The sequence below is a fragment of the Hordeum vulgare genome, chromosome 4H (assembly GCF_904849725.1).
Source record: "Hordeum vulgare subsp. vulgare chromosome 4H, MorexV3_pseudomolecules_assembly, whole genome shotgun sequence".
Taxonomy (NCBI): domain Eukaryota; kingdom Viridiplantae; phylum Streptophyta; class Magnoliopsida; order Poales; family Poaceae; genus Hordeum; species Hordeum vulgare.
Genome location: NC_058521.1, coordinates 23772664 through 23797673, shown reverse-complemented (window position 1 = coordinate 23797673; position 25010 = coordinate 23772664).

The window sequence follows — 25010 nt, the reverse complement described above, 5'->3', positions numbered from 1 at the left end:
GATTCAAGTGGCTTGACTTGGCGCATGTTCATGCATGTAGTTGAAACAAAATCAACATAGCCTCTATGATGTTCGTGTTCATGGTGATTTATATCATGTTCATGCTTGCACTCCATGTTAGTCAAACTCATTGCATCTTGATGACAGTTGTCGCTCTCTAGTTGGTCGCTTCCCAGTCTTTTGCTAGCCTTCACTTGTACTAAGCGTAATATTGCTTGTGCATCCACTTCCATAAACCCAAAAGTTTTTCCATGAGAGTCCATCATACCTAGCTATTTGCGGTATCTAGCTGCCATTCCAAGTAAATTTGCATGTGCCATTCTCTAAACCTTCAAGAAATAATCTGTTTTGCATGCCTGAACCGCTCATGTGGTGACAGGGGGCTATTGATATCTTCCATGTTAGGCGTGTTATCCTCGACATGTGTTTATTCACTGTCATTCACGAGAAAGGGGCCGGTAATTGGAATGCCCAGTTCCATGCTTAAATCGAAAACATAACTGTAAAACAAGACTCCCCCCGGATTGATGTTAGTATGGACGGTACCCGAGGATTCGGCTCGCCGTGGAGTGTGATTGATTGGTGGTGGGGGAGTTAAAACTTTACTTTTCTGTTTGGGAACCGCCTATAGCATGAATAGCATGGAAGATATTGAGAACTCTTGGTCATTGCGTTGACAATGAAAGCATGCCACCCAAAATTATTATCTCTGTTTTCAAATCTTGAGCTTTGGCACCTCTGCAAATCAATGCTTCCCTCTGCAAAGGGCATGTCTATTTATTTTCTGTTGAGTCATCCTCCTCTTGTATAAGCACCAATTAGAGAGCACCTCTGTCATTTTTATGCTTTGCTTTTGATTGATATTGAGTATGACTATGACTGGATCTTCGTTGCTATGAATTACAATGTTTAGTCAGCCCTCGAAGTGCTCTGCATTTATGTTTTGTGGTCTCAGAAAGAGCTAGCGAGATACCACCTATTCATATTGCTTCATGCTTGTTTTGATTGAATTGTTGGTATCTGAAACTCATTATTATTTGCTCGCTAGCTGATTATGCCATTGATATTAGTTTACCGCGAGACCTTTGTGTCACTTGCTTATGTGGTTAACTTGTAATCTTGCTGAAATTCTCGTTATGAGTTAGACATAGTTGCAACAACAAGATCAATTAGAGTTTGTCAAAGTTTTTCTTTCTCTTTCAGTTTGTCAACTGAGTTGCTTGAGGACAAGCAAGGTTTTAAGCTTGGGGGAGTTGATACGTCTCCATCGTATCTACTTTTCCAAACTCTTTTGCCCTTGTTTTGGACTCTAGTTTGCATGATTTGAATGGAACTAACCCGTACTGACGATGTTTTCAGCAGAATTGCCATGGTGTTGTTTTTGTGCAGAAATGAACGTTCTTGGAACGTCCTAAAAATTTACGGAGAATATTTATGGAAAATATGAAAAATACCTGCACAAAGATCCACCGGAGGGGACGGGCGAGTGGGCCACAAGCCCTGTAGCCGCCGCCCCCTGGTGGCGGCTACCAAGTTTGTGGGCCCACGTGGCTCTGCCGCCCCCAATTCCAGCGCTATTTATTCCCTTTCGTCCCAAAAAAATCAAGAGAAAAGATTTCATCGCGTTTGTGATACGGAGGCGCTGCCACATCCTGTTCTTCATCTGGAGGGCAGATCTGGAATCCGTTTTGGGCTCCGGAGAGGGGAAATCGTCGCCATCGTCATCATCAACCTTCTACCCTCTCCAATTCCATGAAGCTCTTCATCGTTCGTGAGTAATCTATTTGTAGGCTCGCTGGGCAGTGATGAGTAGGATGAGATCTATCATGTAATCGAGTTAGTTTTGACGGGGATTGATCCCTAGTATCCACTATGTTCCGAGATTGATGTTGCTACTACTTTGCCATGCTTAATGCTTGTCACTAGGGCCCGAGTGCCATGATTTCAGATCTGGAATTATTATGTTGTCACCAATATATGTGTGTTTTAGATCCGATCTTGCAAGTTGTAGTTACCTACTATGTGTTATGATCCGGCAACCCCGGAGTGACAATAACCGGAACCACTCCCGGTGATGACCATAGTTTGAGGAGTTCATGTGTTCACCAAGTGCTAATGCGTTGTTCTGGTTCTTTATTAAAAGGAGAACCTTAATATCCCGTAGTATCCTTTGGGACCCCGCTGCCACGGGAGGGATGGACAACAGATGTCATCCAAGTTCTTTTCCCTAAGAACGTATGACGACACAAGGAATGCATGCCTACATCACATTGACGAACGGGAGCTAGCCACATATATCTTTGTGTTATAACTGTTGCATGATGAATATCATCCGACAAATCACCGACCCATTGCCTACGAGTTTGTCCCACTGCTGTTGTTACTTGTTTTGCTCTACTGCTGTTACTACTGTTGTTGCTGTTGTTACTTGCTTTGCTTTGCTGCTACTTGCTACTGCTGTTACTTGCTACTGTTGCTACTTGCTACTGCTATCACTACTGTTGTTCCTTTCCACTGATGTTACTCGTTACACTGCTGCTACCTGCTACATTACTTTTTCTCGCGCCGTTGACGGGAAAGAATATTTCCCGTCCACGGGCAACTTCTGGCGCCATTGATACAACTCTTAGGACTAGTCTGCCGTCAACAGATCGTTTCTGGCACCGTTGTTATCATACTACTTTGTTGTTGATACTTTGCTTGTAGACACTAATCTTTCAGGTGTGGTTGAATCTGACGCATTCAGCTACTAATACTTGAGAATATTCTTTCACTTCCCATCGTGCGAACCAACAAATTTGGGTTGAATACTCTACCCTCGAAAACTGACGCGAACCCACGCGCTGGTGGACTATTGAAAGACAATTTATAATTGTTGAGCAATTGGGACGAGCTCTTTTTTGGCTCCGTTGCCGTGGAGGCATCAAGTCAGGAATAGTTGCACGTCAGCACTCCCCAGAGTTGAGGTTTTCCTCTAAGGAATCCGCCGAGATCACGAGATTCGTGATAGAGGATTACTTTGCGGCCCGTGTACGTTTGTGATGGACTAGTTGGAGCACCGCTGCAGGGTTTAATCTTTCGGAAAGTCGTGCCCGCGGTTATGTGGCAACTTGGAATATTTGTTGACATCCAGTAATAGATAACTTAAACATAAGCAAATAAAATTGTCAACTGTGTGCGTAACCGTGACTGTCCCCTTCGAAGATCTCTCTTCGATCGGGAACACGGTGGGGTTATGATTGACGTAGGCAGGTGTTCAGGATCACTTAGTTATCATGTATTATCGACCGCTATAATAAACCACCTTCATTCATGTTCTACGTAAGTTAGCCACCATATTAAGCTTAGGATGTTGCAACCTAAATACTCCACCTTTCCAACCTAATAACTTGACTAGTTCTGGCACCGAGGTCATAGATTGCTGAGTCCCAGTGGCTCACAGATTCCTTCACAACACCAACAGGTTCAGGTACCCACGAGACAGGTGATCCCAACGACACGTAGCTGGCATGGCAGTACGACGAGGAGAACGACCGCCTGTACGTGAACTATCCAAAAGATTGAGGCGTGGTCGTGATCGTGGGCCAGCATGCAGGGTAGCATAGTCATTTCCCTTGTTTTGTAGTCCGTAGCGGAACTACCTTGTTTGGATGTGTGATGTAACTCTGAGATATTTATGATATGAAAGTTGAATCCCTTATTGTCATTCCCCTATTATTTACGTATGTGCTATGTTACCATGTTTGCGAAACGCTTAGATGCGCTTCTTTCCAATTCGGGGCCTCGATCACAGATCGGAAAGGACCGCATCTTAGTCGTTACACTTAACAATTGAGCTTTTCTCCCTTACTTTATAGACAATGAATCTTGTCGGAGGTCTCATACCTCTCAACAAGGACACGAGCGTGAAATCCCAATTTCATCCCTTGTAACATCTCGTATGTCCCACGACGTTCGAAATGTCTATAGCGCCTCAATTCTAAGCCCTTTAAGCATTATGCACTGAACTATCATGTAGTCATCAAATACGTGTATGTCAGACGTTCGCAACATCTACAGACGACACTTGGGGTTTGGCACACCGAATGGTGCATTAAGGACATAGGCCTTCTATGCATCAATGAGGACAATCCTCAGTTTATGGACCTAGTCCGCATAATTGCTACTTGTTGGAATTATGCCCTAGAGGCAATAATAAATGTATAGTTATTATTATAATTCCTGTATCAAGATAATAGTTTATTATCCATGCTATAATTGTATTGAATGAAGACTCATTTACATGTGTGGATACATAGACAAAACACCGTCCCTAGCATGCCTCTAGTTGGCTAGCAAGTTGATCGATGATAGTCAGTGTCTTCTGATTATGAACAAGGTGTTGTTACTTGATAACTGGATCACGTCATTGGGAGAATCACGTGATGGACTAGACCCAAACTAATAGACGTAGCATGTTGATCGTGTCATTTTGTTGCTACTGTTTTCTGCGTGTCAGGTATTTATTCCTATGACCATGAGATCATATAACTCACTGACACCGGAGGAATGCTTTGTGTGTATCAAACGTTGCAACGTAACTGGGTGACTATAAAGATGCTCTACAGGTATCTCCGAAGGTGTTAGTTGAGTTAGTATGGATCAAGACTGGGATTTGTCACTCCGTGTGACGGAGAGGTATCTCGGGGCCCACTCGGTAATACAACATCACACACAAGCCTTGCAAGCAATGGAACTTAGTGTAAGTTGCGGGATCTTGTATTACGGAATGAGTAAAGAGACTTGCCGGTAAACGAGATTGAAATAGGTATGCGGATACTGACGATCGAATCTCGGGCAAGTAACATACCGAAGGACAAAGGGAATGACATACGGGATTATACGAATCCTTGGCACTGAGGTTCAAACGATAAGATCTTCGTAGAATATGTAGGATCCAATATGGGCATCCAGGTCCCGCAATTGGATATTGACCGAGGAGTCTCTCGGGTCATGTCTACATAGTTCTCGAACCCGCAGGGTCTGCACACTTAAGGTTCGATGTTGTTTTATGCGTATTTGAGTTATATGGTTGGTTACCGAATGTTGTTTGGAGTCCCGGATGAGATCACGGACGTCACGAGGGTTTCCGGAATGGTCCGGAAACGAAGATTGATATATAGGATGACCTCATTTGATTACCGGAAGGTTTTCGGAGTTACCGGGAATGTACCGGGAATGACGAATGGGTTCCGGGAGTTCACCGGGGGGGGCAACCCACCCCGGGGAAGCCCATAGGCTTTGGGGAGACACACCAGCCCTTAGTGGGCTGGTGGGACAGCCCCAAGGGGGCCTATGCGCCAAGAAAAGGAAATCAAAGGAAAAGAAAAAAAAAGGAGGGAGGAAGTGGGAAGGGAGGGGGACTCCTCCCACCAAACCAAGTCCAACTCGGTTTGGGGGGGGAGTCCTCCCCCCCTTGGCTCGGCCGACCCCTTGAGGGTCCCTTGGACCCCAAGGCAAGGTCCCCCTCCCTCCTCCTATATATATGGAGCTTTTAGGGCAGATTTGAGACGACTTTCTCACGGATGCCCGACCACATACCTCCATAGTTTTTCCTCTAGATCGCGTTTCTGCGGAGCTCGGGCGGAGCCCTGCTGAGGCAAGATCGTCACCAACCTCCGGAGCGCTGTCACGCTGCCGGAGAACTCTTCTACCTCTCCGTCTCTCTTGCTGGATCAAGAAGGCCGAGATCATCGTCGAGCTGTACGTGTGCTGAACGCGGAGGTGCCGACCGTTCGGTACTAGATTGTGGGACTGATCGCGGGATTGTTCGCGGGGCGGATCGAGGGACGTGAGGACGTTCCACTACATCAACTGCGTTCTCTAACGCTTCTTCTGTACGATCTACAAGGTTACGTAGATCACTCATCCCCTCTCGTAGATGGACATCACCATGATAGGTCTTCGTGCGCGTAGGAAAATTTTTGTTTCCCATGCGACGTTCCCCAACAGTGGTACCAGAGCTAGGTTCATGCGTAGGTGTCTTCTCGAGTAGAACACAAAAGTTTTGTGGGCGGTGATGTGCATTTTGCTGCCCTCCTTAGTCTTTTCTTGATTCCGCGGTATTGTTGGATTGAAGCGGCTTGGACCGACATTGCTCGTACGCTTACTAGAGACTGGTTTCATCGTTACGAGTAACCCCCTTTGCTCAAAGATGACTGGCAAGTGACGGTTTCTCCAACTTTAGTTGAATCGGATTTGACCGAGGAGGTCCTTGGATGAGGTTAAATAGCAACTCATATATCTCCGTTGTGGTGTTTGCGTAAGTAAGATGCGATCCTACTAGATACCCTTGGTCACCACGTAAAACATGCAACAACAAAATTAGAGGACGTCTAACTTGTTTTTGCAGGGTATGATTGTGATGTGATATGGCCAACGATGTGATGTGATATATTGGATGTATGAGATGATCATGTTGTAATAGAAATATCGACTTGCACGTCGATGGTACGGCAACCGGCAGGAGCCATAGGGTTGTCTTTATACTAACGTTTGTGCTTGCAGATGCGTTTACTATTTTGCTAGGATGTAGCTTTAGTAGTAATAGCATAAGTAGCACGACAACCCCGATGGCAACACGTTGATGGATGATCATGGTGTGGCGCCGGTGACAAGAAGATCGTGCCTGTGTTTTGGTGATGGAGATCAAGAAGCACGTGATGATGGCCATATCATGTCACTTATGAATTGCATGTGATGTTAATCCTTTTATGCACCTTTTTTTGCTTAGAACGACGGTAGCATTATGAGGTGATCTCTCACTAAAATTTCAAGACGAAATTGTGTTCTCCCCGACTGTGCACCGTTGCTACAGTTCGTCGTTTCGAGACACCACGTGATGATCGGGTGTGATAGACTCAACGTTCACATACAACGGGTGCAAAACAGTTGCGCACGCGGAACACTCGGGTTAAGCTTGACGAGCCTAGCATGTGCAGACATGGCCTCGGAACACATGAGACCGAAAGGTCGATCATGAATCATATAGTTGATATGATTAGCATAGGGATGCTTACCACTGAAACTATACTCAACTCACGTGATGATCGGACTTGGGATAGTGTAAGTGGATCATGAACCACTCAAATGACTAGAGAGATGTACTTTTTGAGTGGGAGTTTAGCATATAATTTGATTAAGCTGAACTCTAATTATCTTGAACATAGTCTAAGTCCACTTTGTATTTATTTGTGTTGTAGATCATGGCTCACGCAAGTGTCATCCTGAATTTTAATACGTTCCTAGAGAAAGCTAAGTTGAAAGATGATGGAAGCAACTTTGTAGACTGGGCTCGTAATCTTAAGCTAATCTTACAAGCTGGGAAGAAGGATTATGTCCTTAATGCTGCACTAGGAGATGAACCACCCGCTACGGCTGATCAGGATGTTAAGAACGCTTGGTTAGCGCGTAAGGAGGACTACTCAATAGTTCAATGTGCAGTCTTGTATGGCTTAGAACCGGGACTTCAACGTCGCTTTGAGCGTCATGGAGCATTTGAGATGTTCCAGGAGTTGAAGTTTATCTTTCATAAGAATGCCCGGATCGAGAGGTATGAGACCTCCGATAAATTCTATGCTTGCAAGATGGAGGAAAACTCGTCTGTCAGTGAACATGTGCTCAAAATGTCTGGGTACTCAAACCGTCTAGCTGAACTGGGGATTGAACTCCCGCAAGAGGCTATCACTGACAGAATCCTTCAATCACTGCCGCCAAGCTATAAAGGCTTTGTGTTGAACTACAACATGCAAGGGATGAACAAGTCTCCCGGCGAGTTGTTTGCGATGCTGAAAGTCGCAGAGTCTAAACTCCGTAAAGAGCATCAAGTGTTGATGGTGAGCAAGACCACTAGTTTCAAGAGAAACGGCAAAGGCAAGAAGGGCAATTCGAAGAAGAGCGGCAAGCCTGTTGCCAATCCGCCGAAGAAACCCAAGGCTGGACCTAAGCCTGAAACAGAGTGCTTCTATTGCAAGGGTATGGGTCATTGGAAGCGCAATTGCCCCAAGTGTCTGGCAGATAAGAAGGCGGGCAAAGAAAAATCAGGTATATTTGATATACATGTTATTGATGTGTACTTAACTAGCTCTCGTAGTAGTGCCTGGGTATTTGATACCGGTTCTGTTGCTCATATTTGCAACTCGAAACAGGAACTGCGGAATAGGCGAAGGCTGGCGAAAGACGAAGTGACGATGCGCGTAGGAAATGGTTCCAAGGTTGATGCAATCGCCGTCGGCACAGTGTCACTTCAGCTACCATCGGGATTAGTGATGAACTTAAATCATTGTTACTTAGTGCCTGCGTTGAGCATGAACATTATATCTGGATCTTGTTTATTGCGAGACGGTTACTCTTTTAAGTCTGAGAATAATGGTTGTTCTATTTCTATGAGTAACATCTTTTATGGTCATGCACCGAATGTGAGAGGATTGTTCATATTGAATCTTGATAGCGATACGCATATACATAACATTGAGACCAAAAGAGTTAGAGTAAACAATGATAGCGCCATATTTTTGTGGCACTGCCGTTTAGGTCATATTGGTGTAAAGCGCATGAAGAAACTCCATGCTGATGGACTTTTGGAGTCACTTGACTTCGATTCACTTGACACATGCGAACCATGCCTCATGGGCAAGATGACTAAAACTCTGTTCTCTGGAACAATGGAGCGTGCAAGTGACTTGTTGGAAATCATACATACCGATGTGTGTGGTCCAATGAGCGTAGAGGCACGCGGCGGATATCGTTATTTCCTCACCTTCACTGACGATTTAAGTAGATATGGTTATGTCTACTTGATGAAGCACAAGTCTGAAACATTTGAAAAGTTCAAGCAATTTCAGAGTGAAGTGGAAAATCATCGTAACAAGAAGATCAAGTTCCTACGGTCTGATCGTGGGGGTGAATATCTGAGTTTCGAGTTTGGTGCTCACTTAAGACAATGTGGAATTGTTTCGCAGTTAACACCGCCTGGAACACCACAGCGTAATGGTGTGTCCGAACGTCGTAATCGTACTTTGTTGGAGATGGTGCGATCTATGATGTCTCTTACTGATTTGTCGTTATCATTTTGGGGTTATGCATTAGAAACAGCTGCATTCACTTTAAATAGGGCACCATCAAAATCCGTTGAGACGACACCATACGAACTGTGGTATGGCAAAAGGCCAAAGTTGTCGTTTCTTAAAGTTTGGGGATGTGATGCTTATGTCAAAAAGCTTCAGCCTGAAAAGCTGGAACCCAAAGCGGAAAAATGCGTCTTCATAGGTTACCCAAAAGAGACAGTTGGGTACACCTTCTATCTCAAATCCGAGGGCAAAGTGTTTGTTGCTAAGAACGGAACTTTTCTCGAGAAGGAGTTTCTCTCGAGAGAATTGAGTGGGAGGAAGATAGAACTTGACGAGGTTGTCGAACCTCTCATCCCTCTGGATGGTGGCGCAGGGCAAGGGGAAACCTCTGTCATTGCGACGCCGGTTGAGGAGGAAGTTAATGATGATGATCATGAAACTCCAGTTCAAGTTTCTGTTAAACCACGCAGGTCGACGAGATCACGCGCTGCTCCAGAGTGGTACGGTAATCCCGTCTTATCAATCATGTTGTTAGACAACAATGAACCTGCAAATTATGAGGAAGCGATGGTGGGGCAAGATTCCAACAAATGGCTAGAGGCCATGAAATCCGAGATAGGATCCATGTATGAGAACAAAGTGTGGACTTTGGAGATACTACCTGAGGGCCGCAAGGCTATTCAGAACAAATGGTTCTTTAAGAAGAAGACGGACGCTGACGGTAATGTGACCGTTTATAAAGCTCGACTTGTGGCAAAGGGTTTTTCACAAGTTCCAGGAATTGACTACGATGAGACTTTCTCTCCCGTAGCGATGCTTAAGTCCGTCAGAATCATGTTAGCGATAGCTGCATTTTTCGATTATGAAATCTGGCAGATGGATGTCAAAACGGCGTTCCTTAACGGTTTCCTTCAGGAAGAGTTGTATATGATGCAGCCCGAAGGTTTTGTCGATCCTAAAAATGCTGACAAGGTGTGCAAGCTCCAGCGATCCATTTATGGACTGGTGCAAGCATCTCGGAGTTGGAACAAATGCTTTGATGAGGTGATCAAAGCATTTGGGTTTATACAAGTGGTTGGAGAATCTTGTATTTACAAGAAAGTGAGTGGGAGCTCTGTGGCGTTTCTAATATTATATGTGGATGACATATTGCTGATTGGAAACAACGTAGAGTTTTTGGAGAGCATAAAGGATTACTTGAATAAAAGTTTCTCTATGAAGGACCTAGGAGAAGCTGCTTACATTCTAGGCATTAAGATCTATAGGGATAGATCAAACCGCCTGATAGGACTTTCACAAAGCACATACCTTGATAAAGTTTTAAAGAGGTTCAAAATGGAACAGTCCAAGAAAGGGTTCTTGCCAGTGTTACAAGGTACGAGATTGAGTAAGACTCAGTGCCCAACAACTGATGAAGATAGAGAGTTGTGCACTAGACCGGATGTTAGCACGGCCATAAGTATGGCAGGTAGGTTCCAGAGTAATCCAGGAGTGGATCACTGGACAGCGGTCATGAATATCCTGAAGTACCTGAAAAGGACTAAGGAGATGTTTCTCGTGTATGGAGGTGACGAAGAGCTCGCCGTAAAAGGTTACGTCGATGCAAGCTTTGACACAGATCCGGACGACTCTAAGTCGCAAACCGGATACGTATTTATTCTTAATGGGGGTGCAGTAAGCTGGTGCAGTTCCAAGCAAAGCGTCGTAGCAGATTCTACATGTGAAGCAGAGTACATGGCTGCCTCGGAGGCGGCTAAGGAGGGTGTCTGGATGAAGCAGTTCATGACGGATCTTGGAGTGGTGCCAAGTGCACTGGATCCAATAACCTTATTCTGTGACAACACTGGTGCCATTGCCTTAGCAAAGGAACCAAGGTTTCACAAGAAGACCAGACACATCAAACGACGCTTCAACCTCATCCGCGACTACGTCGAGGAGGAGGACGTAAATATATGCAAAGTGCACACGGATCTGAATGTAGCAGACCCGCTGACTAAACCTCTTCCACGGCCAAAACATGATCGACACCAGAACTGTATGGGTGTTAGATTTATTATAATGTAATTCACATGGTGATGTGAGGGCTGGATTATTGACTCTAGTGCAAGTGGGAGACTGTTGGAATTATGCCCTAGAGTCAATAATAAATGTATAGTTATTATTATAATTCCTGTATCAAGATAATAGTTTATTATCCATGCTATAATTGTATTGAATGAAGACTCATTTACATGTGTGGATACATAGACAGTGGATACATAGACAGTGGAATTATGCCCTAGCATGCCTCTAGTTGGCTAGCTAGTTGATCGATGATAGTCAGTGTCTTCTGATTATGAACAAGGTGTTGTTACTTGATAACTAGATCACGTCATTGGGAGAATCACGTGATGGACTAGACCCAAACTAATAGACGTAGCATGTTGATCGTGTCATTTTGTTGCTACTGTTTTCTGCGTGTCAGGTATTTATTCCTATGACCATGAGATCATATAACTCACTGACACCGGAGGAATGCTTTGTGTGTATCAAACGTCGCAACGTAACTGGGTGACTATAAAGATGCTCTACAGGTATCTCCGAAGGTGTTAGTTGAGTTAGTATGGATCAAGACTGGGATTTGTCACTCCGTGTGACGGAGAGGTATCTCGGGGCCCACTCGGTAATACAACATCACACACAAGCCTTGCAAGCAATGTAACTTAGTGTAAGTTGCGGGATCTTGTATTACGGAACGAGTAAAGAGACTTGCCGGTAAACGAGATTGAAATAGGTATGCGGATACTGACGATCGAATCTCGGGCAAGTAACATACCGAAGGACAAAGGGAATGACATACGGGATTATACGAATCCTTGGCACTGAGGTTCAAACGATAAGATCTTCGTAGAATATGTAGGATCCAATATGGGCATCCAGGTCCCGCTATTGGATATTGACCGAGGAGTCTCTCGGGTCATGTCTACATAGTTCTCGAACCCGCAGGGTCTGCACACTTAAGGTTCGATGTTGTTTTATGCGTATTTGAGTTATATGGTTGGTTACCGAATGTTGTTCGGAGTCCCGGATGAGATCACGGACGTCACGAGGGTTTCCGGAATGGTCCGGAAACGAAGATTGATATATAGGATGACCTCATTTGATTACCGGAAGGTTTTCGGAGTTGCCGGGAATGTACCGGGAATGACGAATGGGTTCCGGGAGTTCACCGGGGGGGGCAACCCACCCCGGGGAAGCCCATAGGCTTTGGGGAGACACACCAGCCCTTAGTGGGCTGGTGGGACAGCCCCAAGGGGGCCTATGCGCCAAGAAAAGGAAATCAAAGGAAAAGAAAAAAAAAGGAGGGAGGAAGTGGGAAGGGAGGGGGACTCCTCCCACCAAACCAAGTCCAACTCGGTTTGGGGGGGGAGTCCTCCCCCCCTTGGCTCGGCCGACCCCTTGAGGGTCCCTTGGACCCCAAGGCAAGGTCCCCCTCCCTCCTCCTATATATATGGAGCTTTTAGTGCAGATTTGAGACGACTTTCTCACGGCTGCCCGACCACATACCTCCATAGTTTTTCCTCTAGATCGCGTTTCTGCGGAGCTCGGGCGGAGCCCTGCTGAGACAAGATCATCACCAACCTCCGGAGCGCCATCACGCTGCCGGAGAACTCTTCTACCTCTCCGTCTCTCTTGCTGGATCAAGAAGGCCGAGATCATCATCGAGCTGTACGTGTGTTGAACGCGGAGGTGCCGTCCGTTCGGTACTAGATCGTGGGACTGATCGCGGGATTGTTCGCGGGGCGGATCGAGGGACGTGAGGACGTTCCACTACATCAACCGCGTTCTCTAACGCTTCTGCTGTACGATCTACAAGGGTACATAGATCACTCATCCCCTCTCGTAGATGGACATCACCATGATAGGTATTCGTGCGCGTAGGAAAATTTGTGTTTCCCATGCGACGTTCCCCAACACTACTACCAACTTTCAACTAAATTTTCTCTAGGAACATATTCAAGTTGAGGGCAACATTAGTGTGGGTCATTGGATCTACAAGATAGATTGTAAAGACAATTTTAGACTAAGTTCATGATAATTAAGTTCGTCTAATCAAATTATTTAATGAACTCCCACTCAGATAGACATCCCTCTAGTCATCTAAGTGATACATGATCCATATCGACTAGGTCGTGTCCGATCATCACATGAGACGGACTAGTCATCAATGGTGATCCATATTGACTAGTCCGTGTCCGATCATCTACTATACGACTCATGTTGATTGCATCTACTATACAACTCATGTTCGACCTTTTGGTCTCTCGTGATCCGAGGCCATGTTTGTACATGCTAGGCTCGCCAAGTTAACCTAAGTGTTTCGCGTGTGTAAATCTGACTTACACCCGTTGTATGCGAATGTTAGAATCTATCACACCCGATCATCACGTGGTGCTTCGAAACAACGATCCTTCGCAATGGTGCACACTTAGGGGGAACACATTTCTTGAAATTTTGGTGAGGGATCATCTTATTTATGCTACTGTTGTTCTAAGCAAATAATATGTAAAAACATGATAAACATCACATGCAAATCATGAACTGACATGATATGGCCAATATCATCTTGCGCCTTTTGATCTCCATCTTTGGGGCGCGGCATGATCACCATCGTCACCGGCACGACACCGTGATCTCGATCATCATGATCTCCATCATCGTGTCTTCATGAAGTTGTCTCGCCAACTATTACTTCTACTACTATGGCTACCGGTTATCAATAAAGTAAAGTAATCATATGGCGTTTTTGATTGACACGCAGGTCATACAATAAATTAAGACAACTCTTATGACTCTTGCCGATTGTCATACTCATCCACATGCAAGTCGTGATTCCTATTACAAGAACATGCTCAGTATAATACATCACATATATTTCATCCCATCCTTTTGGCCATATCACATCACATAGCACATCCGACAAAAACAAGTTAGACGTCCTCTAAATGTTGTTGCAAGTTTTACGTGGCTGCTATGGGTTTCTAGCAAGAACGTTTGTCACCTACGTAACAGCCACAACAGTGATATGCCAATTGCTACTTAACCTTCATAAGGACCCTCTTCATCGAATCCGATCCGACTAAAGTGGGAGAGACACACACCCGCTAGCCACCTTATGCAACAAGTGCATGTCAGGCGGTGGAACCAGTCTCACGTAAGCGTACGTATAAAGTCGGTCCGGGCCGCTTCATCCCACAATGCCGCCGAATCAAGATAGGACTAGTAACGGTAAGCAAATTGACCAAATCATCGCCCACAACTACTTGTGTTCTACTCGTGCATAGAATCTACACATAGATCTAGCTCTGATGTCATTATTGGGGAACGTAGTAATAATTCAAAATTTTCCTACGTGTCACCAAGATCATTCTAGGAGATGCTAGCAACGAGAGAGAGGGAGTGCATCTTCATACCCTTGAAGATCGCTAAGCGGAAGCGTTCCAAAGAACGCGGTTGATGGAGTCGTACTCGTGGGGATTCAAATCGCGGAAGATCCGATCCAAGTGCCGAACAGACGGCGCCTCCGTGTTGAACACACATACAGCCCGGGGACGTCTCCTCCTTCTTGATCCAACAAGGGGAGAGGAGAAGTTGAGGGAGAGCTTCGACAGCATGACGGCGTGGTGGCGATGGAGCTCGTGGTTCTCCGGTAGAGCTTTGCTAAGCACTATGGAGGAGGAGGAGGTGTAGGAGGGGGAGGGTTGTGCCAGGGGCTAGGATAAAGCTCCCATGCGCCTCCCCACTATATATAGGGGTGGAGGGGGCTGGTTTATTGCCCTCCAAGTCCATTGGGGTGTTGGCAAAGGTGGGAGGAAAGAAATCCCATCCTTTCCCTTCCCCACCGATTGTTATCCCCTTTTTTAGGGATCTTGATATTATCCCTCCGGGATATGATCTTATTCCTTCTAAGGGGGGATCTTGGTGCGCCTTGACCGAGGGTGTGGGGCCTTCTCCCACTACCCACGTTCATGTGGGTCCCCCCATCCAGGTGGGCCCCACTCTGGAACCTTTTAGAACCTTCCCGGTACAATATCAAAAAATCCCGAACATTTTTTTGGTGGCCAAAATAGCACTTCCCATATATAAATCTTTACCTCTGGACCATTCCGGAACTCCTCGTGATGTCCAAGATCTCATACGGGACTTCAAAAAACTTTCGGTAACCACATACAATTCCCATTACAACTCTAGCATCACCGAACCTTAAGTGTGTAGACCCTACGGGTTCGGGAACCATGCAGACATGACCGAGACACCTCTCCGGCCAATAAACGATAGCGGGATCTGGATACCCATATTGGCTCCCACATGTTACACAATGATTGTTGGAAATATGCCCTAGAGGCAATAATAAAATGGTTATTATCATATTTCCTTGTTCATGATTATCGTCTATTGTTCATGCTATAATTGTATTAACAGGAAACAGTAATACATGTGTGAATAAATAGATCACAATGTGTCCCTAGCAAGCCTCTAGTTGGCTAGCTCGTTAGTCAATAGATGATCATGGTTTCCTGATCATGGGCATTAGATGTCATTGATAACGGGATCACATCATTGGGAGAATGATGTGATGGACAAGACCCAATCCTAAGCATAGCACTAGATCGTGTTGTTCGTATGCTAAAGCTTTTCTAATGTCAAGTGTCTTTTCCTTCGACTGTGAGATTGTGCAACTCCCGGATACCGTAGGAGTGCTTTGGGTGTATCAAACGTCACAACTTAACTGGGTGACTATAAAGGTGCACTACGGGTATCTCTGAAAGTGTGTGTTGGGTTGGTACGAATCGAGATCGGGATTTGTCACTCCGTGTGACGGTGAGGTATCTCTGGGCCACTCGGTAGAACATCATCATGAGCTCAATGTGACTAAGGAGTTAGTCACGCGATGACGTGCTACGGAACGAGTAAAGAGACTTACCGGTAACGAGATTGAACAAGGTATTGGTATACCGACGATAGAATCTCGGGCAAGTTCTATACCGACAGACAAAGGGAATTGTATACGGGATTGATTGAATCCTTGACATCGTGGTTCATTCGATGAGATCATCGTGGAGCAAGTGGGATCCACCATGGGTATCCAGACCCCGCTGATGGTTAATGGCCGGAGAGGTGTCTCGGTCATGTCTACCTGTCTCCCGAACCCGTAGGGTCTACACACTTAAGGTTCGATGACGCTAGGGTTATAGGGAATTATTATACGAGGTTACCGAAAGTTGTTCGGAGTCCCGGATGAGATCCCGGACGTCACGAGGAGCTCCGGAATTGTCCGGAGGTAAAGATTGATATATAGGATGGATGGGTTTGGACGACGGAAGTGTTTCGGGCGTCACCGGTAACGTACCGGGACCACCGGGACCACCGGAGGTGGCCCCGGGGGTCCACCGAAGGGGGGAACGACCCCAAGAGGCTAGATGGGCAAATTGCGGGAGGGAACCAGCCCCTAGGTGGGCTGGTGTGCCTCCCACACCCAGCCCAATGCGCAAGTGGTGGGGAGCGGGGGCAACCCTAGGTGCAGGTGGGCCTTAGGCCCACCAGGTGGTGCGCCACCCCCTCCCACCCTAGCCGCCGCCCCCCTCTCCCATCTGGTGGCTGCCGGCCCCTAGGGAGGGAACCCTAGGTGTGGCGTAGCCCTCCCCCCTCCTCCTATAAATAGAGAGGGCTTTTGGCCCTTGGGAGATAGACTTCTCCCTCTCCCTCGACGCAGCCCTGCCCTTCTTCCTCTTCCTCTGTGCCGGTGCTTGGCGAAGCCCTGTCGGGAGACCTCGTCTCTCCATTGACACCACGCCGTCATGTTGCTGGAGTTCTTCCCGACCTCTCTATCCTCCTTGCTGGATCAAGGTGCGGGAGACGTCACCGGGCTGCACGTGTGTTGAACGCGGAGGTGCCGTAGTTCGGCACTAGATCGGAATCACACCGCGATCTGAATCGCTGCGAGTACGACTCCATCAACCGCGTTCTAGTAATGCTTCCGCTTAGCGATCTTCAAAGGTATGAAGATGCTCTTACCCCTCTCTCGTTGCTGGTCTCTCCATAGGAAGAACTGAATATGGCATAGGAAAATTTTGAATTTATGCTACATTACCCAACAATGGCATCTGAGCGAGGTTTTCTATGCGTAGATTCTATGCACGAGTAGAACACAAAAGTTGTGGGCGATGATTTGTCAATTTGCTTGCCGCTACTAGTCTTATTCTTTTCCGGCGGTATTGTGGGATGAAGCGGCCCGGACCGACTTTACACGTACGCTTACGTGAGACTGGTTCCACCGACAGACATGCACACCGTGCATAAAGGTGGCTAGCGGGTGTGTGTGTCTCCTACTCTAGTCGGATTGGATTTGATGAAAAGGGTCCGTATGAAGGGTAAATAGCTTTGGCATATCATCATTATGGCTGTCACGTAGGTAAGAAGGCATTCTTGCTAGAAACCCAAATCAGCCACGTAAAACTTGCAACAACAATTAGAGGACGTCTAACTTGTTTTTGGAGGGTTTGACATGTGATGTGATATGGCCAAAGTTGTGATGTTGCATGTATGATGTATGAGATGATCATGTTATTGTAATAGGTTTCACGACTTGCATGTCGATGAGTATGACAACCGGCAGGAGCCATAGGAGTTGTCTTAATTTATTCTATGAGATGGAACGCCATGTGCTTACTACTTTTACTTCATTGCTAACGGTTAGCTATAGTAGTAGTGATAGTAGTAGTTGGCGTGACGACTTCACGGAGACACGATGATGGAGATCATGATGATGGAGATCATGGTGTCACGCCGGTGACGATGATGATCATGCGATGCCTGAAGATGGAGATCGAAAGAGCAAAGATGATAATGGCCATATCATGTCACTATATGATTGCATTGTGATGTTTATCACGTTTTTCATCTTATTGCTTAGAACGACGGTAGCATAATAAGATGATCCCTCTTAAAATTTCGAGAACGTATTCCCCTAAGTGTGCACCGTTGCGAAGGATCGTTGTCTCGAAGCACCACGTGACGATCGGGTGTGATAGATTCTAACGTTCGCATACAACGGGTGTAAGCCAGATTTACACACGCGAAACACCTAGGTTGACTCGACGAGCTTAGCATGTACAGACATGACCTCGAATACAAGAGACTGAAATGTCAAACATGAGTCGTATGGTTGAATACGATCAGCATGAAGTTGCTCACCGTGGTGACTAGTCCGTCTCACGTGATGATCGGACACGGGTTAGTCAACATGGATCATGTATCACTTAGATGACTAGAGGGATGTCGATTTAAGTGGGAGTTCATACTTAATATGATTAAATGAACTTAATTGTCATTAACTTAATTGTCATGAACTTAGTCTAAAAGTTGTCTTTATAAATATTGTAGATGGCCAACGTCAACCTCAATTTCAACGCATTCCTAGAGAAAAACAAGCTGAAAGATGATGGTAGCAACTATGCGGACTGGGTTCGCAACTTGAAGCTCATCCTTGAAGCAGCTAAAAAGGCTTATGTCCTTGATGCGCCGCTAGGTGACCCTCCCGCTCCCGCAGCAGCCCAGGACATTCTGAATGTCTGGCAAACGCGGAATGATGACTACTCTCTGGTTAGGTGTGGCATGCTATACAGTTTAGAAACGGGGATCCAAAGGCGCTTTGAGCAACACGGAGCATATGAGATGTACCAAGAGCTGAAGCTAGTTTTTCAAGCTCACGCCTGTATCGAGAGGTATGAAGTCTCCGACAAGTTCTATAGATTTAAGATGGAGGAGAACAGTTCTGTCAGTGAGCACATACTCAAAATGTCTGGGTTACACGGTCGTCTGACTTCACTTGGAGTCGAACTTCCGGATGATGCTATAATTGACAGAATCCTCCAGTCTCTCCCACCAAGCTACAAAGGCTTTGTGCTTAACTACAACATGCAAGGGATGGAGAAGACCATTCCCGAGTTTTACTCGATGCTCAAGTCTGCAGAAGTAGAAATCAAGAAAGAGCATCAAGTGTTGATGGTCAACAAGACCACTAGTTTCAAGAAGGGCAAGGGTAAGAAGAACTTCAAGAAAGACGACAAAGCCGTTGCCGCGCCCGGTAAGCCAGATGCCGGGAAGAAGAAAAAGAATGGACCCAAGCTTGAGACTGAGTGCTTCTATTGCAAGGGAAAGGGTCACTGGAAGCGGGACTGCCCCAAATACTTAGCGGACAAGAAGGCCGGCAACGTTAAAGGTATATGTGATATACATGTTATTGATGTGTACCTTACCAGCGCTCGTAGTAGCTCCTGGGTATTTGATACCGGTGTTGTTGCTCACATTTGCAACTCAAAGCAGGAACTGCGGAATAAGCGGAGACTGGCCAAGGACGAGGTGACGATGCGCGTCGGGAATGGTTCCAAGGTCGATGTGATCGCCGTCGGCACGCTACCTCTACATCTACCATCGGCATTAGTTTTAAACCTTAATAATTGTTATTTAGTACCAGCTTTAAGCATGAACATTGTATCAGGATCTTGCTTAATACGAGACGTCTACTCATTTAAGTCAGAGAATAATGGTTGTTCTATTTATATGAGTGATATGTTTTATGGTCATGCTCCGCTGGTGAATGGTTTATTCTTGATGAATCTCGATCGTGATGTTACGCATATTCATAGTGTGAGTACCAAAAGATGTAAAGTTGATAATGATAGTCCCACATACTTGTGGCACTGCCGCCTTGGTCATATCGGCGTTAAGCGCATGAAGAAGCTCCATACTGATGGACTATTAGAGTCTCTTGACTTTGAATCATTTTACACATGCGAACCGTGCCTCATGGGCAAGATGACTAAGACTCCATTCTCAGGAATAATGGAGAGAGCAACCGACTTATTGGAAATAATACATACTGATGTGTGTGGTCCAATGAACATTGAAGCTCGCGGTGGCTATCGTTATGTTCTCGCTCTCACCGATGATTTGAGTAGGTATGGGTATATCTACTTAATGAATCACAAATCTGAGACGTTTGAAAAGTTCAAGGAATTTCAGAGTGAGGTTGAGAATCAACGTGACAGAAAAATTAAATGTGTGCGATCTGATCGTGGAGGAGAATATTTGAGTCACAAGTTTGGCACACACCTAAGGAAGTGTGGAATCGTTTCACAACTGACGCCGCCTGGCACACTGCAACGCAACGGAGTGTCTGAACGTCGTAATCGCACTTTATTAGATATGGTACGATCTATGATGTCTCTGACCGACTTACCGCTATCATTTTGGGGATACGCATTAGAAACTACACCATTCACTTTAAATAGGGCACCGTCTAAATCCGTGGAGACGACACCGTATGAACTATGGTTTGGCAAGAAACCGAAGTTGTCGTTTCTTAAAGTTTGGGGCTGCGATGCTTATGTGAAGAAACTTCAACCAGAAAAGCTCGAACCCAAAGCGGGGAAATGCGTATTCATAGGATACCCTAAGGAAACTATTGGGTATACCTTCTATCTTAGATCCGAAGGTAAAACCTTTGTTGCCAAGAACGGATCCTTTCTAGAGAAAGAGTTTCTCTCGAAAGAAGTAAGTGGGAGGAAGGTAGCACTTGATGAGATAATTACACCCCCTCTCGAACAAGATAGTAGCGCAACGCGGGAAGTTGTTCCTGTGGCGCCTACACCAACTGAAGAGGAAGTTAATGATGATGATCATGAAGCTTCGGATCAAGTTACTACTGAACCGCGAAGGTCCACGAGGGCACGCTCCGCACCAGAGTGGTACGGCAACCGTGTGATGGAAATCATGTTGTTAGACAACGGTGAACCTTCGAACTATGAAGAAGCGATGGCGGGCCCGGATTCCAACAAATGGCTTGAAGCTATGAAATCCGAGATAGGATCCATGTATGAGAATAAAGTATGGACTTTGGTGGACTTGCCCGATGACCGCGAGCCATAGAAAATAAATGGATCTTCAAGAAGAAGACTGATGCAAACGGTAATGTAACCGTTTATAAAGCTCGACTTGTCGCAAAGGGTTTTCGACAAATTCAAGGAGTTGACTACGAAGATACTTTCTCTCCTGTAGCGAAGTTGAAATCAGTCCGAATCATGTTAGCGATTGCTGCCTTTTATGATTATGAAATTTGGCAAATGGACGTCAAAACAGCGTTCCTTAACGGGAACCTTAAGGAAGAGTTGTATATGATGCAACCAGAAGGTTTTGTCGACCCTAAGGGTGCTAACAAAGTGTGCAAGCTCCAGTGCTCCATTTATGGGCTGGTGCAAGCATCTCGGAGTTGGAACATTCGCTTTAATGAGGTGATTAAAGCGTTTGAGTTCATACAGGTTTACGGAGAAGCATGTCTGTACAAGAAAGTGAGTGGGAGCTCTGTAGCTTTCCTCATACTGTATGTGGATGACATATTATTGATGGGGAACAATACAGAAATGTTGGAGAGCATAAAGGCCTATTTGAACAAGAGTTTTTCAATGAAGGACCTTGGAGAAGTTGCATACATATTAGGCATCAAGATCTATAGAGATAGATCGAGACGCCTCATAGGTCTTTCGCAAAGTACATACCTTGACAAGATATTGAAGAGGTTCAATATGGAAAACTCAAAGAAAGGGTTCTTCCAGTTTTGCAAGGTATGAGATTGAGTAAGACTCAGTCGCCGACCACGGCAGCAGATAGAGAGAAGATGAGTTATGTCCCCTACGCTTCAGCCGTGGGCTCTCTAATGTATGCCATGCTGTGTACCAGACCTGATATAAACCTTGCCATAAGTTTCATAGGGAGGTACCAAAGTGATCCCGGTATGGAACACTGGACAGCGGTCAAGAATATCCTTAAGTACCTGAAAAGGACTAAGGAAGTGTTTCTCGTTTATGGAGGTGACGAAGAGCTCGTCGTAAAGGGTTACGTCGACGCTAGCTTCGACACAGATCCGGATGACTCTAAGTCACAGACCGGATACGTATATGTGTTGAATGGTGGGGCAGTGAGCTGGTGCAGCAGCAAGCAAGAAGTCGTGGCAGCATCTACATGTGAAGCGGAGTACATAGCTGCTTCAGAAGCGGCTCATGAAGGAATTTGGATGAAGGAGCTCATCACCGACCTTGGAGTGGTTCCAAGCGCGTCGGGTCCAATGACACTCTTTTGTGATAACACTGGGGCCATTGACATAGCCAAGGAGCCCAGGTTTCACCGAAAGACGAAGCACATCAAACGCCGCTACAACTCCATCCAGGACCATGTCCAGAGTGGAGTGATAGATATTTGTAAAGTACACACGGATCTAAATATTGCAGACCCGTTGACTAAACCTCTTCCACGAGAAAAACATGATCAACACCATAATGCTATGGGTGTTCGATACATCACAATGTAACTAGATTATTGACTCTAGTGCAAGTGGGAGACTGTTGGAAATATGCCCTAGAGGCAATAATAAAATGGTTATTATCATATTTCCTTGTTCATGATAATCGTCTATTGTTCATGCTATAATTGTATTAACAGGAAACAGTAATACATGTGTGAATAAATAGATCACAATGTGTCCCTAGCATGCCTCTAGTTGGCTAGCCCGTTAGTCAATAGATGATCATGGTTTCCTGATCATGGGCATTAGATGTCATTGATAACGGGATCACATCATTGGGAGAATGATGTGATGGACAAGACCCAATCCTAAGCATAGCACTAGATCGTGTTGTTCGTATGCTAAAGCTTTTCTAATGTCAAGTGTCTTTTCCTTCAACCGTGAGATTATGCAACTCCCGGATACCGTAGGAGTGCTTTGGGTGTATCAAACGTCACAACGTAACTGGGTGACTATAAAGGTGCACTACGGGTATCTCTGAAAGTGTCTGTTGGGTTGGTACGAATTGAGATCGGGATTTGTCACTCCGTGTGACGGAGAGGTATCTCTGGGACCACTCGGTAGAACATCATCATGAGCTCAATGTGACTAAGGAGTTAGTCACACGATGACGTGCTACGGAACGAGTAAAGAGACTTCCGGTAACGAGATTGAACAAGGTATTGGTATACCGACGATCGAATCTCGGGCAAGTTCTATACCGACAAACAAAGGGAATTGTATACGGGATTGATTGAATCCTTCACATCGTGGTTCATCCGATGAGATCATCGTGGAGCAAGTGGGAGCCACCATGGGTATCGAGACCCCGCTGATGGTTATTGGCCGGAGAGGTGTCTCGGTCATGTCTGCCTGTCTCCCGAACCCGTAGGGTCTACACACTTAAGGTTCGATGACGCTAGGGTTATAGGGAATTGTTATACAAGGTTACCAAAAGTTGTTCGGAGTCCCAGATGAGATCCCGGACGTCACGAGGAGCTCCGGAATGGTCCGGAGGTATAGATTGATATATAGGATGGATGGGTTTGGACGCCGGAAGTGTTTCAAGCGTCACCGGTAACGTACCGAGACCACCAGAGGTGGCCCCGGGGGTCCACCAAAGGGGGGCAACGACCCCAAGAGGCTAGATGGGCCAAGTGCGGGAGGGAACCAGCCCCTAGGTGGGCTGGTGCGCCCTCCACACCCAGCCCAATGCGCAAGTGGTGGGGAGAGGGGGCAACCCTAGGCGCAGGTGGGCCTTAGGCCCACCAGGTGGTGCGCCACCCCCTCCCACCCTAGCCGCCGCTCCCCCTCTCCCATCTGGTGGCCGCCGGCCCCTAGGGAGGGAACCCTAGGGGTGGCGCAGCCCTCCCCCCTCCTCCTATAAATAGAGAGGGGTTTTGGCCCTTGGGAGATAGACTTCTCCCTCTCCTTCGGCGCAGCCCTGCCCTTCTTCCTCCTCCTCTCTGCCGGTGCTTGGCGAAGCCCTGCCAGGAGACCTCGTCTCTCCATCGACACCACGCCGTCGTGCTGCTGGAGTTCTTCCCAACCTCTACCTCCTCCTTGCTGGATCAAGGTGCGGGAGACGTCACCGGGCTGCACGTGTGTTGAACACGGAGGTGCCGTAGTTCGGAACTAGATCGGAATCACACCGCGATCTGAATCGCTGCGAGTACGACTCCATCAACCGCGTTCTAGTAACTCTTCCGCTTAGCGATCTTCAAAGGTATGAAGATGCTCTTACCCCTCTCTCGTTGCTGGTCTCTCCATAGGAAGATCTGAATATGGCGTAGGAAAATTTTGAATTTATGCTACATTACCCAACAGTGGCATCCGAGCCAGGTTTTCTATGCGTAGATTCTATGCACGAGTAGAACACAAAAGTTGTGGGCGATGATTTGTCAATTTGCTTGCCGCTACTAGTCTTATTCTTTTCCGACGGTATTATGGGATGAAGCGGCCCGGACCGACTTTACACGTACGCTTACGTGAGACTGGTTCCACCGACAGACATGCACACCGTGCATAAAGATGGCTAGCGGGTGTGTGTGTCTCCTACTCTAGTCGGATTGGATTTGATGAAAAGGGTCCGTATGAAGGGTAAATAGCTTTGGCATATCATCGTTGTGGCTGTCACGTAGGTAAGAAGGCATTCTTGCTAGAAACCCAAATCAGCCACGTAAAACTTGCAACAACAATTAGAGGACGTCTAACTTGTTTTTGCAGGGTTTGACATGTGATGTGATATGGCCAAAGTTGTGATGTTGCATGTATGATGTATGAGATGATCATGTTATTGTAATAGGTTTCACGACTTGCATGTCGATGAGTATGACAACCGGCAGGAGCCATAGGAGTTGTCTTAATTTATTGTATGAGATGCAATGCCGTGTTCTTACTACTTTTACTTCATTGCTAACGGTTAGCTATAGTAGTAGTGATAGTAGTAGTTGGCGTGACGACTTCACGGAGACACTATGATGGAGATCATGATGATAGAGATCATGGTGTCACGCCGGTGACGA